The 21,305-nt window shown below is 30.6% G+C and overlaps 1 protein-coding gene across 5 annotated transcripts in view; it reads left to right on the forward strand.

Moving 5' to 3' along the window:
• Positions 1-21,305, forward strand: part of LOC107453173 (histamine H1 receptor) — a 434,537-nt gene that overhangs the window by 134,829 nt on the left and 278,403 nt on the right. For 3 of the 5 annotated variants that reach the window (XM_087153199.1, XM_087153196.1, XM_043047828.3), the window contains exon 2: positions 18,211-18,300. The exons of 1 other annotated variant lie outside the window; for it this stretch is intronic. The gene's annotated coding sequence lies outside the window, so the exon portion shown is untranslated. Of the gene's footprint in view, positions 1-12,188; positions 12,328-18,210; positions 18,301-21,305 lie in introns of those variants that run through there. One more of the 5 variants, XM_087153198.1, reaches the window with a different exon arrangement.

Below are 21,305 nucleotides of genomic sequence, written 5' to 3' on the forward strand. Positions count from 1 at the left end.
TGGGGGGAGGATCAATAACCGGGATTCGAAGGCCCGTCCATCTATCATTCTTGAAAAGTCATAGACGTACTATTTTTCTTACAAATTATTTTCTTTCTAGAAAAAATCAAACCAACCGGATTTATCCACTAATTAGATAAAACCGGTAACTCTATGGGAAATTCATAAATGCTTAGAATTTCAATTGAAAATTAGTAGATTTCTTATGCATATAATTTACTTGTGTCAAGTCCGTATTAAAGGGGGGGGGGGGAAAATAGGGAAAGTTAAAAATTCTATACAAAATAGGAAAATTCGGTTTTTGTGTAGAGAGAATTAGACCTGCTGCTTATGGGGCTAAATCTTTATTTTTTGCTTGGGTAAACGCATTAGGTAAACGTAAAATAAGCTTAATATTTTGTTGATCCACTTTCCCCTTTATAGCATAAAACTGCACAAAGAGTTATTCGAATCGAATTCTAAGCATTCTTGAAATGTTTCATTGTAATTATGAACTCCGATTAAAGACGTTAAGTTTAATTTTATTTTTGCCTAGATAATCGCTTTATAAACACATCCAGAAAAGAGGGGAAAAAATCATGAGATACTGTTTTTGAATTATACCAAACTAGTGGTCAAGCCCCCTGTTCACTGCCGCTGACCAACCCCTTTGATTGCTTAGCAATAATTGCCGTTTCTTGGCAGAAAACAGTTTTTCTACTGAAGTTAAAATTATTCACTTAACATCTATGCACCAAAAGGAATTATATTTAGTTAAGTTCTAAATCATTTAAATCATCTCTTTAACTGTAATTTATAACACTATTTGTTATATGTTTATAACAGTAATGTTATTTGCGCAAAAATAATAATTGTAAAACGGTCAATAAGATTTGACCACCTTTCTAAACAACTTCATATTAAAATGTAGCTCAGAATTATATAATTATAATAATAAACGGCAATTCTCTTAGCAACTCTTGACTTAAAAGCGTAAAGGGTGTTAGGGAGGCAAACGTATTTATAGAAAAACAATACCTAAATGGCTTATCTTAATTTTATGCTGATGAAAACCAAGAAAATATGGAAATTAATGAGGAAAAACTGAATCCGACCGCGTGATTTTCCAGCCAATAAAAATGCACGGACAATAATGGAAAACTGCGACACCATCATTAGATTTTTATATATAGTAAGTAGGACTGGGCGATATTAGAAATTATATATCGTGATATATCGTCAGTTTTGCATCGCGATATAGCGATGTATCGCGATATAGTATTTTTGAATTTCATTTACTTTAAGGCACAGAAAGTCAGATTTCTATCAAGACTTCATACGCATATTGATTTAAATCAATTTATAAATTTGAAAATATATATGTTTTGCTAAAGAAAGATATTAAATAAATTGACTAAGATGTACAAATCTTACTTAAAATATTTATTGAAAAAATGTGTGTAGATACAGAATGAAATATTTGCACTTCTTTATCGTTTATAAGCATATATGGCAACGTTACTTTTAAAAAGTAACGAGTAAAAGTACAAGTATTTTTAAAAAAAGTAACGAGTAAAAAGTAAAAAGTTCTTATTTTAAAAAGTAACGAGTAAAAAGTACAAGTAAAAGTACAAGTACTGAACAAAAAAAGTAACGACTTAAAAGTACATTTCTAGGAAATCGAAAATTCAAAGTAACCTAAACTTTTATTGAATAATATTCTTATGTTCTTTAATGTTTTTGCGAAATTGTTGTTATTTATTTAATTATTTTCAATTTTGAAAGTTATGGACATTAACTTATTTTTAAATTCGGAAGAATATTATTATATAATTTTATAATATAATCGTATAATATAATTTTAAAATCAAATATAATTTTAATATCAAACTTTTTATGGATTTGCACGAAAAAGAAATTTTATCTATTGATTTTAATTTTTAGTTTATTATTTTTATTTATTTAAATTACCATTGATTTAAAATTGTTTTACTCTTTAGAAACGCGTTTTAAAAGCACAAACGTAAACAAGCTGTTAGCTTTGTGATCTTTGAGCTAGTAAAAAATAATTGAATGTGCAGTATAAGTTGAAACAGAAGGTATTTAAACACGAAGTTAGCTGTGAATGCATATATATTGCACATTAATTTTATAAATTAAAAAAAAACATAAATATTATTTTATTTTTATTTTTTTTATTTTTTTTTTTATTTTTTTTTTTAAAAAAGCTTACCGAGTTTTAGAAAAAAGTAACGATTTCATTCGATATTTTCGTTACAAATACTTGTACTTTTTCCCTAAAAAAGTAACGAAAGTACAAGTAAAAGTACTAAATTTAAAAAGTAACGAAGTACAAGTAAAAGTACGTACTTTTTACTTGTACCGGCGGTACAAGTAACGAAAGTAAAAGTACTGCCATATATGTTTATAAGGTATAAGCAGTCTTAATTTAAGTTAACCCCTAAAACACCCTTAATGAAGAAAAAAAAATTGTTATTAAACAAAAGCTGATTTTAAAATTTCAAAATATATTTTAATTAAAATAAAAGTTAGATTGACTAAAAGCCGAAGTTTAAAATTAAAAATGTTCGAATTTTAAACTAAAAAGTAAACATAAGATTTGTAATAATTTCAAATTTTCGTTCTCTGAAAGATTTCTCAGTTTAAAAATAAAAAGGGAATTTTATAAAGATATCTAGCTGAAATTATTGAAAGAAAATTTAAAAAATTAAAAAAAAAAAGTTTGTTAAGAAATTCATTATACACTTAAAACAAAGTGTTAAAAATATTTTTTTTTTTAAAAAAAAGAAACTTTTTTTAACAAATCAATATTTGCTTGTACTATTATGCGTAAATAATTACAGAATTATTAAGTTCGATCGTAATGTTCAAATTCTTAATGAAGAAGTAAACACAAGTTTTGTTATATTTTCTAAAAATGATCACGCAAATAACAAAAGATTTCTTAGTTTAAAAATAAAAAAATAAATAAAAGTGAAATTTATCAATATATTTACCTAACTGCATAGGAACAAAATTTAAAAAATAAGTTCGTTAAAAAATTATTTGTATGCTTAAAACAAAGAGCTAAATAAATTTTAGAAAAAAAATGCTTCTTAAACACTATTTTTATTATTATTTCATATAAATAATTAAATTAAATTAAATAATGACCGAATTATGAACGAAAAAAAAAGTAAGGCAAAGTTTCTTAATTAAATTCTTAAAAATAAAAACAAAAGAATTGTGATATTCGGTAATATATTTAGCTAATTAACTAATAATATAAAACGAAAATTAAAAAAAATAATGATTTTACTCTCTAATAAAACGAAGTAGTAATTGATAAAAAAAAAAAAAGAAATGAATAAAATTCGCAAACTTTTCAAATTCTTTTGAATAAATAAAGTTTATTGACTTATGTCCAAAAAATAAGTTTTGTTTTAACTTTATTTCTAAAAATAAAAACAACTCAAGATTTATAAATTTAAAATCAGTAATAGAAGCCCATTAAATTATTAGAAGTTTTATCCGAAAGGTTTTTAATAAATTAAAAGAAAGTAAAAAAATAACCTAACAAATTTATTTACTTTGTAATTTAATTCCTTATGGGTGCCTTAAATTAGATTTCCGATAATTTTCACATTTAAAAATATAAAAAAAGTTTTGTCAGAAAATAAATAAAAAACCTACCTAATTAATGAAGAAACTTTTCTTTATAAATTCTTTTCAATAATAGATTGCGTTCAGAACAAGGTTACGACGGCGATCACGAAGTTAATCCCATTGAAAATAATCTACAAGAAACGATTTCAAATCGCGAAGGTGCGAAAACGAACATGTGATATAACGATATAAGGTCTCAAAAGTGATTCTGATTCTACCGCTCATCAGTCAAGGCCGTCTCAACATAACGAAACAATATCGTCTTCCACAGCGCGAGTTGGCATCGGAACGTAAGAGAAAGTCCTTGCGTGTATCGCTATATCGTTATATCGTCTTCTTCACTCGACGGCTTAAATCAGATTTCTAATGTATCGCTTGGAATGAAAGTTGCTGTATCGGTTTGCCGATATAGGCGTTAAATCGATATGTCGCGATATATCGATTTATAGCCCAGTCCTAATAGTAAGATATAATAGGGGAGAGTGGGGTCAATTGTGACAGCTTACGATTGTAACAGAGCAAAAATTTCGAGTGTCGTGTTCTAGATTTGGTTCCTAGGTGGCGCACAAGGTGTATTTAATAAATCTACATGTACACCCCTGCTGGCAACCATTTTTATGTACTTTTGAAAGAGTTACATCACAAAAGATATTTTCACGCTACGTAAGTACTTTTTTTGGTATTAGAATATTATATTGTAACAAAGTAATTTTGTTTAAACAAATAAAAATTATTAACTGAATATGTAAGTGGACACCTTGATTAACATTAAAAAAAAGAGATTAGTTTTGTTAATTAACTAGCATTGTTTTTAACAAATGAAGCTGAAATGGCGTCTTGGGGACGATTGTAACAATAAGTAAAGGGACGATTGTAACAACTGTAAATAAATAATCTTATGTTAACAAACCATTACTTAACTCTTTAAGAACCACCAATAGTTTCCTATATCATTTATACTATGTTGCATGTGCATTATTTTATTTGTCACCTTTCACAGCATAAATTAAAAATTTTAAACCCTTAAAGTTAAAAGTTTAACCCTTTAGGTCTCCACTCATTATTATTTTTACTCCTAAAGTATCACTACTATTTTGATCAATAAAAAATATATCACAACTATGATAATATGTATAATTAACTATGTTTTAGTTGAATTTATGAACTGTTACAATTGACCCCGTAAGTGTGGACAATTGTAACAAGTGCACGACTGTCAAAAATTGTTAATAACTAATATAATAACATTTAAAATAAGGTATTTATTTTTTTTTCTAGTAGAGGATAGTCTACTTTATTCGTCTGTCAATTAATACTAATAATATTTTGGATTTTTTGTTATTTAAAAATAGTTAAGTAAAAAATGTTACAATTGACCCCACTCTCCCCTACTCCTACATTTTAGATGGTTATGCAACAATGCGAAAAAAGGTGCACCTCTAGATATGTTCTTCAAACCAAAATAATGGTTCAAAATAAAAGAAAAGCAGATACATGTGTCTCATTCACTTTTTAGTCTTTTTATTGCAATTTAACATTAAAAAATTTGTATTTGGTATTAACGACGCAACCAAGATGATTTCGTCTGCTATTATGAATTGTCATTGAAACTTACCTTCACTGTATTTAAAATTTGATTGTAACGATGATGATATAGATTTACTAAATTCTGAGGAATTTTAGATCGATTATTATGAGAAGTAATTAAGAATGTTTAAACTTAGAAACTGGTTGAGATTTGATTTCACCCTTTTATTTCTTCTTCATTCGAACAGAAAATATTCTTTTCTGTATTAGGACTGGAAATTTCAAATCGAGAAGTTCACTCAAGCGGATGATCAACCGATTTTTCTCCTTTTATGTTTCTACCGCAATGACCGAAAACCAAGTCATTAGTTCTCTCAGTATATCTGAAATCAAGCTTTCATCCGAAAATTCTAGAACTCAAATTAGTTCTGTAAGTATTAAAAAGGAAGGGGATGGGGGACCTCTAGGGACTGCGATTGATAAGAAACTTTTCCAGAAAGCTGCGGGCAACATTTCCGGAAAACAGTTCCACGGAGACTTGATCTTTAATTATTGGCCGCAGGTTAATCATTTCTAAAGTGAGTTTTAGTAAGTTTGAGAAAACAAAAATAGGAATTCGGACGGTGCAAGTGATGGACTATTTGAATTGTGAGCTGATTACATCTGTAATTTATTGATATTAAAATTTATGAAATAAAACACAAATGGATGGTCATGGAATTTTAAACTTAATTATTACAAAATTCAAAAGTTCTTAACTTTACGTAAAATACACGTTCTGTTGATTCAAAAACCTATGTAAGAAAGGTCCGTTACATCGACTTGTCATAATAACAGATATATTTTTCATTATAGCTGATTTGATCCTCAACCACTAGATATATCAGGTCGAGTCTTAAGTAACTTCCGTTATTTTTATCAGACATCTATTTTTCTCTCATTGAATAACAAAATTATATTAATTTATTATGTATTCGCCACTACTATCTATAATCTTCTCCCATCTTTCTGACAGTTTATCAATTCCTTCCTTGTCAAATGTGGTTAGTTTGGACGGACAGCCTGCCTGACTTGCTCTTCAGAATGGAGGGTTTTTTCATTCAAAAAGTTTTGTAAGGAACAGAAAAGGTGGTAGTCTGTCGGGGGAAGATCAGGGGTGTAAGGTGGATGTGGTAAAACAGACCATCCAAGCTCAGGAATTTTTTCTTGAGTCACCCTTGCTGTATGTTGCAGTGCATTGTCGTGTAAAAGAATGACTATTTTGCGATTGGCGAGTGCAGGAAGTTTTTCATGGAGTTTCTCTTGCACTCTTTGCCACTGCTGAACGTATCTACCAGCAGTAATCATTAAATTCGACTTCAACAACTCGTTGTGAAATATTTCTTGACAATAACACCATGCACACAATATTTTTGTCATGGATGTTTGTTTTCGGATCTGGTAAGGGTGGTTTATCCTTATCAATCCACTGTCTTTTGCAGACTATATTGTCCATTTTTCATATCCTGTTACAATCCTGTTTATTCGTGTGAGCAGACTTGTGGCGATCTTCTTTGTTCTGTTCCCTGAGATTGTGAGGTACCCATACTTCAAACTTGCTGACTTTCCCTAATTTTTCCAGGTGGCTGTTAACAGTTGATTGTGGAGGCCGGGATAGCCTAGTTAGTAGGGCACTGGGCCCATGTCAGAGAGTTCATGGGTTCTGTCCCCTTTGATCGAAGACGTAAAGTAAATGGTGACTGATGCACATTAAATCTGTCGAGTCGCAAAGTCCTACATGTTCCCATGACAAATCAATACCTCTGGGGGTACTGATCCAGGAGTTTCCTTGTCTTCTGGATTGGTTCAAAATGACAAGCCTACGGAGTTGAACATTAGCAGTCGTAAACCCAAAAATTAGGTCGATTGTTCGTCGACGGTTATAAAATAAAATAAAACCGTTGATTGTGATCTATTCAACCCTTCTGCTATACTACGTTGGTTGACGTGGATTTTGCTCCAATATTGCCTTTAAAAGGTTGTCGTCAAAGTCGGAAGGACGTCCCACCCTCGGTTCGTCTTTTAAGGTCGTATCTACAGAACGGAATTTAACAAACTGATTTCTAACTGCCCGATCAGTTATTAGTCCCTTACCATATACATTGCATATTTTTTTTCAACTGTCGCCTTTGCACTATTGCCTTATTTAAATTCCCAAGGCATTGACGAATATGTTTGAATTCAGAGGTTAAAAGAAACCAGTTTAATGTAACGTGTAACGAACAAAACCATTGACAAAAGACTAACTGAAGCCTCGTTCATAGAGTGAAGACAAAAACCGGTTGTTATGGTTACTCATAGTAGATAGATACGAACAATAGATTTCTACTTAACTGCATCGAGAGTTACTTATGTCTCGACCTAATATTTACGATTTCTTTTATTTCAAACAACTATTTTGATTTTCAATGGGCTGTTTTTTTCCAACAGATTAAATTAAATAGCCCTGTAATTTAAGAATGACAGAAATGTTTGAATAAGTTTTTAAAATTGTAATGACAATTTGCAAAAAAGCAAAGGTAATACCGTTTAAGGTTATTTGTAACAGTGTATGTTGATTTTTAAAACAGTAAGTTGGCAAGAAAAGGAATAAGAGGACTTGAAAAGAATGTGATTAACATTCTTCACAAGTGAAAATTTCTAAAAATAGCAAAAGAAATTGTCTTTTGTAAGGAAAAATAAATAAATTAGCTTCTGTTCGCCCACATATTGCTTTAATAAAATAGGCTGAAATTTTAAAAATTGTCGAAAGCTCTTTTTTCGATATTGATGCAACTGAGATAAAAAAAATATACTCAAAAGAGGAAAAAAATAGAGCAAAATTTATCTTGTTTCTTAGTCTTTTATGGGAACCCCAAAAAGCTCAATCATTTTTACCGAAGTGCTTTGGTAATGATTTTGTTAAAATTATCCTTAAAATATAATTTTATAATAAGCTACAAAATTAAATTCCTAGTGCACTTTAGCATCCAAATAGTCTCGGTGCTGCCATCTAGTGTGGCAGAAACTGGATGTCCAAAATTAACATGACCAACGGTATCTCACCCGTTGTGGTGGTCCTGAAAAAGTGGATACCACCTCTGGAGAACGCACTAGGCATAATCGGCAAGACTGATTGTGCAGCTCATTGGAAATTAAAAAAATAATAAGCCACAAAATTTGGTTGCATTTGGCAACTTAATCATGACTACCTTAGAGTATGGGATAAAAACCATTTATTTATTTAATTTTTTTTCTTTCAGTTTTCTATTTTGTACCCCATACGTGATAATACGAACTAAAATTTTAAAAATTAGGTAGTTATGTACTTTATTTACGTCACACTAGAGCTGCACAATGGGCTATTAGCCTTGGTCTTGGAAACATCCCTGAGGATGATCCTAAGACATGCTATTGCAAATTTGATCCTCTGCAGAGGGTATGACCTCCCTGCTTTGGTAGTCCGACAACCTGCAAGCGAAGTCGAGCACTTTAAGGAAGAACAGTTAGATAAAACTTAACGAGGACCCATACCGTGCACCCTCGATCCCTACACTGGTTGATCAAAGTGGTCACCCATCCGCTTACAGACCACAACCAGTGATGCTTGACCCTGGTGTTCTACTGGGAACCGTATATTTACGATCAGTCCAGGGCGGGATTTTGAAAATCAGAATTTCCCGTAAAATGTTATTATGTGAACGGAAAAATTACAAAATGAATAGTTTAAATACCATATCTTGTGTTTTTTATAACCAAAATTTAGTTTTTTTTTTCTTTTTTTACCAGAAATGGCATTACTATAAAGTATTGTAATTTTACCAGATTTTATTCTTTGTGTTGATAAAAATAAATTTGCATTTTAATATTTTTTTCTATAATTATTGATTACTTAAACAACAGAAAAACGTATTAACCTAAAATGGTTTTTACTGTAACGGTGGAAGGTGACTTAGAAATTTGACGTAATAGTGGAATTCCGTGTTTACATCGAGTTTTCACTGTATATGCATTTTTTTTTCAACCGTCGTTGAACAGACGACCCAATTTTTTGGGTTTACGACTACTAATGTTCAACTCCGTAGCCTTGTCATTTTGATCCTAATCCAGAAGACAAAGGAATTAGCATAGATCAAGCAAAGGGAAAAATTTGCCTTTGTGTAGGACTTTTTGACGGAACTAACCCGCATTTACGTTACATGGAGAGGAAGACCACGAGAACCTCCCAGAGTTAGCCTGACGGCAAAGGGACTTAAATCCATGATCCGTCTACCACTGAGGATATTTCACGTCAGCACTGTAGTCAGTGCAAGCTGGATGCGGAATTCGTATAGTACAGCTATGGCTGTGATTTGAACCCGGTTCACCTCATTGGAAGGCGAACGCTCTATCACCTCAGCCATCGCGGTTCTGTATATGTTTTTGGAAAAGACCACACATGGTTGGGTAATTGGGGAGCATACTAAAACCAAATGCCCTCCAATTTACATTGTGATAGCTTACAGCGCGCTTGGGCCAATATTGTCTTCCACTCGAGTTTTCTCTAGTGTGATTTTAACAAGAAAACCAAAACTCAAAAAAAGAATTATCTCAATGTGTATGGAAGCTGCCCAACAGAAAAATTTTTTGGAATAATTTTTCACTTTTTCTTGAAATAATTATTTTATTATTACTTCTGTGAAGCTGAAATTATTCACAACATATTTCCTAACATTTAAAAATCAAATCATTATCTTATTTAATACTTTATCAATAAATACAAATCATTAATATAATCTGCAATCTTTTTTTTTTACCTCAACCTTGAATTGATTGCAGAATAAAATCTATTTCTAGAGATTCTCACTACATATGCCTGACACAACATACTGATACTACATATGTCTCACTACATATGCCTCACTACATATGACTGAATTCGAAAAGCCGTTATAGGGTTGTTAAACGTTTTGATTTCATTAAAAATCTCTATTATTTCTCACGCTTTCTTTTCCGCCAACAGATTTGAATGCGTAAGGCTTAGTAAAAGAGCCTTGGCATTAAATTTAATCAATTAATAGCCAATACATGGATTCCTTTCCGAAAACCTTCCTCACGTATATTAGTGATGGGCAATAACAAGTATTTTCAAATAGCAGGTTACAGCTGTTACGATACAAAATAATACCTGTTCCAAATACATGTTCCAAAATAACAGGTCTACGAAAAAAAATTCAACTTTTTTATATTTGAAACATACTTTAGAATGGCAGGTATTTTTGAAGCAGTTACATATTTTTCTATTAATTTGACAAAGTTGTTAAAAATATCGCGAAGTTTTTTTCTTGTTAATTTTTTAAACAATATGAAAGCAATTATATACTAATTTATCTTTTATTCTCTATTGTTTATAGGCTCGGTGAAAAAACTATATTTCATCCTTTTTATGTATATATATATATATTTCTTTTCATGATTATACTTTAGTAGATCAGACAGTTCAAAAGTTATAATTCATAAGTAATTTCTGATGGTCGAAAATACTTCCAAAAGCATTTTCGTTATTGTAATCAAATATAATGAATATTAATAGAAACAATAATTTTTGTTACAAAATATAGTTCTTTTAAAATGCATTTTAAGGAAAAATGAGTGACACAGAAAATTTTTTTTTTCAAAACTTGCATCGTTTTAACAAGCATTAAATAATTGAGAAAGCTTAGAGAATTTAAAAAAGTTTTGTAATATTGCAATGTATATTGTTCCTAAATAAAAAGAATTTAAGATTTCCCTATCGTAGAATTTTTTCCCCAAACATATGCAAGATTGCCTAGGCAATGTTCATGATTGCAGTTCTAGTGGCACCATGCAAAATAAAATAAAAGTAATAAATAAATAAAAGAAACTATGTAAAGAGATACAAACTATTGAACTAAAGGGAATAAGCTAAATAAAAACATTTTTAGAAAATAGGCTGTATAAAAACATTTGATTTCAGCAAAGTAACTCGTTAAATTATCAAATTTAAAACAGCTCTAAAAATTATAATAATGGAATAAAAATTTTATTTTGTCCATTTTAGAAAATAAATTGGAAGAAAAAACACATCCCTTAGAGTTATTTAAATAAAAAAATATAACTAGTTTCAGAGTTATCTACTTTGTTAGAGATTTAGCAGAAATAGAAAACTTGTAGGGCCCATCGCAATGTCTGGCGACGCCCCTCTATCAATCGCATTAATAAAACTTATTTTCCTTTTTTTTCTTCTTATTTTAAACTGTACAGATATGGCTAAAAAACAATTTAAACATCATAAAAATATTGAAAAATAAATTTTAGGCAAGATAATTGAATTAAAATTTTTGTCTAGTATTTTGAAACAGGCCTCTGGAAGTAACCTGATATTTTTATAACAGGAATGATTAAATAACAGGTACAAATTACCTGCTCCAAAAAATCTTAGCCATTTCTAACGTATACATAATACTCGCATTATTGATGTCTTGGTGGATTGATTTTTTGATTCCCGTCTGCAGTCACAACCTCAGGGCCATTTTCCAAATTTATAATTTGATAATTTAAATTTATATTAAAAATTGAGATTAATCTTTACTTTGGAGCTCAACATGAATGTAAAAAATAAAGCTTTTCTTTTATTCTAATTTGATTCTTTATTAAGCAATTTACGATTTTTGTTAAATAAAATTGCTTGTTAATAACAATATATGGACAATTGTAACTACATCAATCAACATTTTCAGCTCATGGTAATTCATCGTAACCTCTTCCACAAATAGTCATTTCTTTAAGCAAGAACAATTTCTTGACAACTTGATATTTCTATAATATATTATTATTTGAAAAGAAAAGTTAAATCACCAATTAAATTACGTTCTTTATTTGATTGCTACTGATTTATCTTTCGCTATTTTCTCGAGTTTAACTTTTGTTGGAATCATTCCAGAAAACTTACATTTATTTGTTTCTGGAGGGGAACCAAGATGAAGAATTTTTAATTCAATTCTTTGTTTCAAGTACTATACCAAAAGTTAAAGAATCAGTTCTGACTTAACTACACAAACTATATTATTGTTCAAGAGTTGGAACAGGAATTTTTACTGCTGTCATTTCATGAAGCCGTAGAGCAAATTTGTTTACGTAAGATATTACTTTTGTACTATTCTAATGCGTTTTGAAAATATTTTTAACCTTAGATTGAAATTTTGAGAGATTCTATTATGGGATTTGAAAGTTTTTTAAAAAAAAAATGTACGCAACTTTCTTCGTTTTATTTATTTAAGTTTTTATTTCTTAAAATTGCTTTTTCTAAAGACTATAGGAAAGCTTTCAAATAGGTTGACAGCGAATTTCATTTTTATGTTATGCATTTTTTTTTACACTTTTTAGATATTATCAGAGAAGTAATACTTATATTAGTTCTACCTAAACGATCGTTCCTCGTATGGGTTTAAAAAAAAGAAATAATTAATAAATCAGTATGCAGAACATTCCAGAAATAAGGAACAGAATTAAAGAACTGGAAATCAATTGCTGGGAGACGGGTAGAATGGGAAAAGCTTCTGAGGAAGGCCCAGGCTCACAAAGGGCTGTCGTGCCAATGCTGATGATACAGAACAACACAATAAAATTTTGCACTAAATTGAAAGGTGTCTACCAACACAATTAAATAAAGCCAAAATAATTTTATTTCTTTTTTAGTGTCGTTTTTTGCTTTTATCGGTGGCTTTACGTTAATAAATTAAGCAGGTATACCGGTGGCTTAGGCGATTGGATATAGCGTTCGCCTTCCAATGAGGTGAACCGGATTCGAATCCCAGCGACGGCTGGTCGACTGGCCGGATCATGGGTTAGTGTCACCTTGCCGTCAGGTTAACCATGGAAGGTTTCCGCGGCCTTAATCTGCATGCGACGCAAATGCGGGTAAGATCCATCAAAATGTATACTTTTAAGTTTATAGATAGGTTTGATTGACAGGTTCAAACTTATCTCTAAACTAAATAATGCAATTTTAGATCGAATTTTTGATTTTATTTTCGTACTTTAGCATTTTAATGCATTTTCGAATGAATTTAATTCTTTTCAAATATAAGCGAGAAATTTGTTCGCGTCAAAATAAATTAATTAGAATTATCTAGGATGAAAAATATTAATTATATATAAAAATAAGAGAGTCACTTCTTATTGCAGGAATACAATCAAAGTTTGAAGAATCCATCTTATCTGGAGAGAACACTCTTAATAGAAAAGAATGTTTCTTCGAAGAAAAGCTTATTATTCCGATTACATTTTCTGCTTTGAAGTAATGCATTCAATAGGCTGATTAAAGCAGAAAAGGATATTTCTCTGATTTATGCGATACTATTGTTATGATTAGAAACAAGAAACATATTAATATTTTGTTTTTATTTCGTAGCTGAACTGAGAGACGGTCAATGTAGCAAGTCGGAAATAAGAGTTGTTAATTGGGCAAAAGAATTAAGGAAAACGGGATATTATATTTATCCCAAAACAGTTAGTTTTTTTAAGTTAATATTAGATGCATTAATTTAGACTAAAATAAAGATAATTCGAGCTTCACTGAAGTCAAAAAGTTACCTTTATCAATGTCCTTAACTGTTTTTAAAAAAATACATTTTGATTTGAAGTATGTTAATAAAAACTCCGTATATTCTATATATCTACAGTCCCTGGCCAAATTATTCGACACACTATAAGATTCTATGTAAAATCTTCATTATCATTTGATACCATACAGCTTTATTGCTTTTGCACGACCGAAACCGGTTTGCACTTGTTTACTTTAGTGTATCAATGGGTTAAATGACACGATAGATTATATAAATTCAACGATAGGATAAACTAGACGATATATTATATAAATATTAAATACTTATTATATCAAGCATTATATTAGTATATTATAATAATTAGATCAAATTACTAGACGCCCTGTAGTGTTTTAATGATGACATTTTTTGCACGAATTTATAGACAATACTTTTATAGTTAAACACACATGTAATGGGTTTTTATTCAGGAGATTTTTTATATACCTCCCATTTGTATTTATTTTTAACGTATTGCATTACTATGTTAACCCATTGATACAGGAACGTAAACAAGTGCAAACCGGTTTCTGTATATGCAGTTGTGGATGATTACTTAAATCCTATGACGCAACGGAATTTGAAACGGAATATAGATCTCGTGATCGAATTTTGATACTTTTTAATGTAACTATCACAATGTAGTAATTTAATATTTTGCAATATACAGTATAACATACTATTGTAATTATTTTAAAACTGAAACAAAAAAATTATCAAATATTGTAAAAAATAAATAATTGAATGAAAATATTTCCCATTCTTATTCATTTTTTACTGAATCATTTGAAGCGCGAGTATTGGAAGTTTTCATCCTAGTTAAGAGAGCGACATGAAAAGCTATTATGAGAATGAATATAACGCCGTTTAACTTACTTAGAGGTAAATCCGATTATCCTGTCTCGGTAAAAGCCTGTTATCTAGGAAAGTTTCTTGAAAGTTGAAGACTTTAGTCCAAAATACGTATAATTATCTTCATTATGGTACTAAAGCTTATTTTACACGAAACAAGTTTTGTCGAAGACACCCTAAAAGTAATTATTTGCATGCAAACTAACTTTAAATTAAACGTTTAGTTCAGTAATTTGAGTGAGTTCTATAATTTGACCGTTTATCTAAATCCATTCCTGAGTTTTTATTAAATTAATAATTTTTTTCTCGCCCTTTTGAATCTATTTGAAGACTTGTTTTTATAAATATTTACTCAAAATAGTAAACGATTAAAATTATTCAAAAAAAGTCCCCCCCCCCTTTTTTTTAAACATTTTTAGTTCATTTAACCGTGTTTCCCTAACTAATTATTTTGAAAAAAAAAATGCAAACAGTCAACATATTTTTTTATTTCATTCATAAATACGGGGACCTTAAACAAAACATAATACACAAGCTCTAAGTTGACATTTAAAATTTTTTTGTGTAAAAAATATTTAATATACCATCAGTTTACTATCTCAAATGATCTCGAGCAAATGAAAAAAGTTAAATATGAGTCTTTGTATTTGTTCATATCTTCATCTGAAAAATCATCTGCATTACTTTAACCTTCGCTCACGAACGCTATTTTTTTTACTCTTTTTTTTTATCTGTAAATTCATCAACTATCGTATATACAGGGTGTTCCAAAATTATCTTTACATCACCTGGCTTGAAATTGATTACAGACTGGAAGTGCTTAGGGCCACCAATGGTGCGCATGTTGAAGTGAACTAAACAAAACTTTATTAGTTGCAGTAATACACGCAAAAGACAGAATATAAATATCTTGTTTATTTTCGAAGTTATGAATTTTTGAAGTTGTAAAGAGAATTTTGGAACACCCTGTACAATTGTACAAAACACGTCTGCAGTCCCACAAATAGTAAAACTCCTAAACAAAAATCGGCAAACTTATCAAAGCAGATAATTATTATTTTTTGTTTCTCTTCCGACCGAATAAAATCGTGATAAAAAAAATCGCATTGACGAACTCTTCTATGCCCGAGTTTACTCGGGATAATAAATATTTGCAATATATACATACCCGAGTTAATTCGGGATAATCAGAGAAGCGGTTAAAGTATTGTAACTTTATGAAGTATTCCTACTATAGTAAAGTATTCCTACTTTATGAAGTTTGAAAATTAAATGCTTTTTGTTTACATTTGTAGAGTTGGTTGCTATCGGCAATTTTTTACCGTCATTTATGGAAAGGTACCCTGTTTATCGAAATCTATCACAGATAAAATTCTGGTGGGGGAGCACTGCAGTGTATATACCACTACAAAAATGTAATTCCATTTTCCTAGCATACAAGACGTGTTAACTCGATTCTATGGTGGGTTACCTTTTCATAGATGAAGGTAGACAATGTCCATAACTACTCTCCCCATATTTGGAACTTTCGGACGTGATGTGAACACGCATACCTTGGCAGAAACGCCCACTACGATTTGAACACGCCTACTTCAATGGATGATCCGCATTGAACAGTTGGCTTGATACTTGTGACTGCCACATTATCCACCTCCTCACGCTGTTGCTACTCAGTCTCGATCCCACATACCGTACAACGTATTTACTCGACTTCCAGTGGCAACAAAGGAGCTATCACGACCGTGAACTTAATACAGCTCACCTTATCAGCCCTCAAAAAGTACGGTGATCTTAATACAGCTCTCCCGGCTCTAACAAAACAAGTGGTATGCCGTTCATCGAATTCTATCACAGAAAAAAGTCTGGTGGGAGAGAACTGTAGTGCATCTACCACTACAAATATACAATTCCAATTCACAAGTATATAAATTTGAGATAACTCGATTCTGTGGTGGGGTACCTCTTCATAGATGAAGGTTGACATGGTCGATAACTAACTCCCCACATCGGTGACCCGTACGTGATGTCGATTTCTGCTTCTCATCCCACACATTCTAGTCAACTCACAACAAACGTAGATTATTATGAATTAGTTACAGTTAAGATAAGACATGAAAACTTGACTGCAGGAGCATTTTATTTTAGCTCCAACATTTATAAAAGTAGAAATCTACTTTGTCAAAGTTAGATTATTTCTACGAAGCGAAATCCCAGATAAAATTGCTCGCAAAATGTCGGAAATATTTCAATAACAAATAAATTCAGATTAAACTTTTAAATTTATAATGGGTAAATGGAAATGGAACTACGATGAATGTAAAATTTACTTTATATTATCAAAAGGGAAAAAATTAAAGAAATAATTTAGAGTACCGAGCTTAAAATTAATTGAAAAATCTTTTGATTATTTATTAAAATCTAAGTTATACCCCTTAGAAAAGTCTGCATAAATTTATCTCAATCACAAACAACAAAGATTGGATCATTCTATGAATCAATCGGCAGTCTCATTCCAGAATTTATGGGAATCAGAAGAATTGTTCATCAATAATTAATTAAAAAATGCTCCATAATTTTACTCACTCATTAATTCAATAAGTCAGGAGTATCTTCGAAGACTAAGCATCAGAACGCAATACATAATGTTTCTTACATAGATGCTTTCTCAATAATCATTTATATTTACTTATTTTTTGCATGCTATAGTACATGAATATATCCATAAGAAATTATACGAAATTTATTATCGAGTTAAAAAAAATAAATTTATATATATAATTTTGAAAAAAAATCAGATTTTTGGCGAAAAAAAATAAACATATTGTATTGTCAAGAACTTTATTTTGTATATTGAAATTCGATATTATTCACTGGATAATAATAAAAAAAAGTCTTTTTTTTTTGGAATCTACAAAATATCAATGGAAAATATTTGGACTCCAAAATAGGGTTCAGCAGTGGATGCGACGTTTCTCAGATTTCATTTCAAGAAATAAGCAATAAATAAATTTCATGCTCGATATCGTTATCAGTTTTCGTCAAATCTTACAGAAATAAAGCTTCAGTTACATCCTCTTGAATACACCAGAGATATTTTCTATTCTATCTCAATATTATTATTCTTAATTTTTTTTTAAAAGAAAAAATTCTTATTTAAGAAATTTAATATATGTGTATAAATATCTTAAATCTCGAACGAGAAAGTTCAATAAACTTTCTTCTCGAGTATAAGAGATGCAAATAAAAGTTTTCAATTATTAGGCGCGATATATTATGGACAAAATACTTCACACACTGAGAACTTTTTTGCAAATGAAAGAAAAGCGCCGTGAATGTTAAGAAATACGCAGCAAAAATAAAGAATAAAAATGGAAATATGTACGAATATGGAATGAAGGTACAAATTCAGACTGAAGTTAAATAATAAAAAATGAATTAGTCGTAAAGATAAGGAGTGGGGGAGACAATAATCAGATATAAAAATATATATTTAAATGAAAAACGAGCAAATATTCGATTATAAGTACAAAATACAAATACGAAACAAGCACTCTGTTTACAGGTACTGTTTGTTGAACGAAAGAACTGCTCCTGCCGTAAGTCTGTGATCATCTGTTGCTATGGAAATAAGGAGCATTCTCATTTCAAAGAGGTAAGATTTTTATACTTTTCTCACCCATACAAATTATATCTATTCCTTCATTTTTCCTCCGCGTACGTTTGAAATATTTTAAACTCGTAATATTGATAGTACTCAAGATAACTGGCGGTATGGAGTATTTTACTTTGGCAGAGAGTGGAGAACTTCTTCTTAAACGTCAGTAACACGTTGCATGTCTTCCCAAGTATTTTCAACCTCACCCCATCAAGTGATATGGCTCTCGCGCCCACATACTTTTCAACTGTGTTTAAGAGTAATAGTAAACAGCACGCATGCGTTGCTATGGTGATCGCTGCTGTTTTTATTTTTATTTTCACTAGCAGGCATTTTTAATGTACTTACATAATAATAATAATTTAAAGTATTTTTTATATTCTTTTTATTACTAACGTATAATGACTGTCTTGACTGTGATTTTAATATAAATATGAATGGTGAAGAAGGAAAAGTATTTTGTGAAACATGTACATAGGCAAGGATATGAAAAAGGACAAACATCTATGGAGACAGTTTTTGCAACCCATGATTTGAAATGTTTAACGGAGTCCATCCAGAAACAAAAAAGCATTGGGTAACCAGTGATAGTAATAAGCCGATCACAACTTTTACCACTTTTTTAAATGAATCTGTAAATCAATTTGTTTATTTTTTATTATTTTATTTAATAATAGTATAAAATATTTTGAATTGCAATGCACACTATTGTTTTACATTATTTTAAAGAATGCAATTTTAAATAATAAAACACGAAACTCCTGATATTTCCTAAGCCGTATTTTTCACTCTGTCTTAGATCTTTAAGAAATTGAGCACGAAGATATGCAATAAGGATACATTAAAGAAACAAACACTCACTGAAAAGAAATAGAAAGTAAAATTCAATGAGCTTGGAGTCGATAATTTCAGATATAAGGTAGAACTCTTATCTTTCTAAGCAGCTTTTGCTTTAGCCATGTCTGAGCTGTTTTAATGTCAGGCCTCCTCCAAAACTTTCTTTAAGTCGATTACATTTCATAACAGTTTTTTTCATATCAAAGTTCACTGAAAAAAAAATGGACAGTGACTGGATAAAGAGTAAGTCTTTCTCTTTATGCATGCATTCATGTGAGTATACATGCATGCTTGCATATACACACATGCATACATGTATTCATACTACATGCATGCATACTTACTACATACATGCATGCTACATACATACCATATACACGCATAAAAAAGTTTGGATACGGTCAATTTTTCGATAAGTATCCATCGTACTGAAAAAGTAAAAAGAGCTATAATTAATATTTTTTTAAAAGATATACTATACCAAACTCGATCTTTCAACATCCACTCACATTTCGCAAAAAGAAGCCTACATCCTATTTTTGTAACATGATTTAGTTCAGGGGTAGGCAACGCGGCCCCCCCCCGATCGATTTTTAATGCGCCCTCGCTGGACTAATGTAAATGTATGATAGCCAGAGCGATTTACTCACTCTTGTCCCTCCTGTCAAACGGCGATATACAGCAAGTAGTCAGTTGAGTTTAGGATTGTGCATAGATTAGCAGTTTGCTTACCTCGAGCGTATCTAATAATACGCACGTATTTTTTGTTAGTGTGTGATCGTATTTCGAATAGACCACGCGTAGACCGTGCATTTAAAACTACCAAGTAATCCGAAATAATTCTTTTCTTTCAAAACCCTTTGTTGAAAGCGATGAACTGGATCCTAAATTAAACAGTGATCTTGTTTGGATGGGTGATCTACTTTCGCCACTGATGTAGTTTCTGACGCATCAGCTAGGTTAACTGTGACTGTATTGTAACTTGTCGTTTTAGTTTCAGTTTGCTTTCATGTTTGAGCTTCTGTTTGTTTATCTTTGGTATAATGCTTCTTTGCTATGCTTTCGTTATGTTTTAAATAATAAACGTTTAATAACGTTGTGTTTCTTTTTAAAATAGAGTTGTTATAGTTCTAGTTTTTTGTGTTTTAACACCCTTCATGGATAAATGTAAAAGAAAAAGAACATATTATTTTAACGATGAATGGGAACATCTATATTGTTTCGTTGATTACAAAGGGAAGTGTATTTGTTTGTTGTGTTATAATAGTGTTACGATTCCCAAGAAAAGTAATATTGAACGACATTTTAAGACCGTTCATACCAATTTTGATACTGACTATCCAATGAACTCTGAAATTAGAAGAAAAAAAATTATTTCTTTAAAATCTTCAATAAGTAACCAGCAAAATTTTTTTACTGAACCACTGCAACAACATAAAGCAGCAATGATCGGGTCATATAAAATATCGCATTTGCTAGCTAAGAATAAAAAACCATTTACAGATGGAGAATTAGTGAAAGAAGCCATGGTAGAAGCTGCTGATTCACTTTTTTAGGAATTTAAAAATAAAAAGGAAATAGTTTCAGCTATAAACACGTTGCAATTATCAGCACGAACTGTTACTAGAAGAATTGAAGTAATTGCGGAGAATTTGGAGGCAGAATTAGCAAATGATATGGAAAATTGTATTTTTTTTCCGCTACAGATGGATGAATCGACTAACGTGACAAATATATCACAATTAGCAATTTGCGTGAAGATGGTATTTTCTGATTTTACAACAAAAGAAGAATTCCTTAAAGTTCTGCCATTAAAGGGAAGCACCAGAGGCGAAGATATCTTTTCTACTTTTAAAAAGTATATAACAGATGTAAAATTACCTGTACAAAAGTTATCGTCAATTACAACAGACGGGGCACCAGCGATGACTGGTAAGAAAAAAGGATTTATTGCCTTATGTAGACAGGATTCCTTATTCCCGAAATTTATTTTTTATCATTGCCTCATACTTCAGGAAATATTATGCGCAAAAACAATCGGTTTTCAAGACGTATTTACGATAGTAACAAAAATTATTAATTCCATAAGATCGGGAGCTATGCAACACAGATTGTTTAAATTACTTTTAGAAGACGAGGACGTTCAGTTCACAGATCTTCTTTTA

This window comes from Parasteatoda tepidariorum, chromosome 10 (assembly GCF_982258835.1).
Source record: "Parasteatoda tepidariorum strain Cologne lab strain chromosome 10, Ptep-v5.0, whole genome shotgun sequence".
NCBI classification, from domain to species: Eukaryota; Metazoa; Arthropoda; class Arachnida; order Araneae; family Theridiidae; genus Parasteatoda; species Parasteatoda tepidariorum.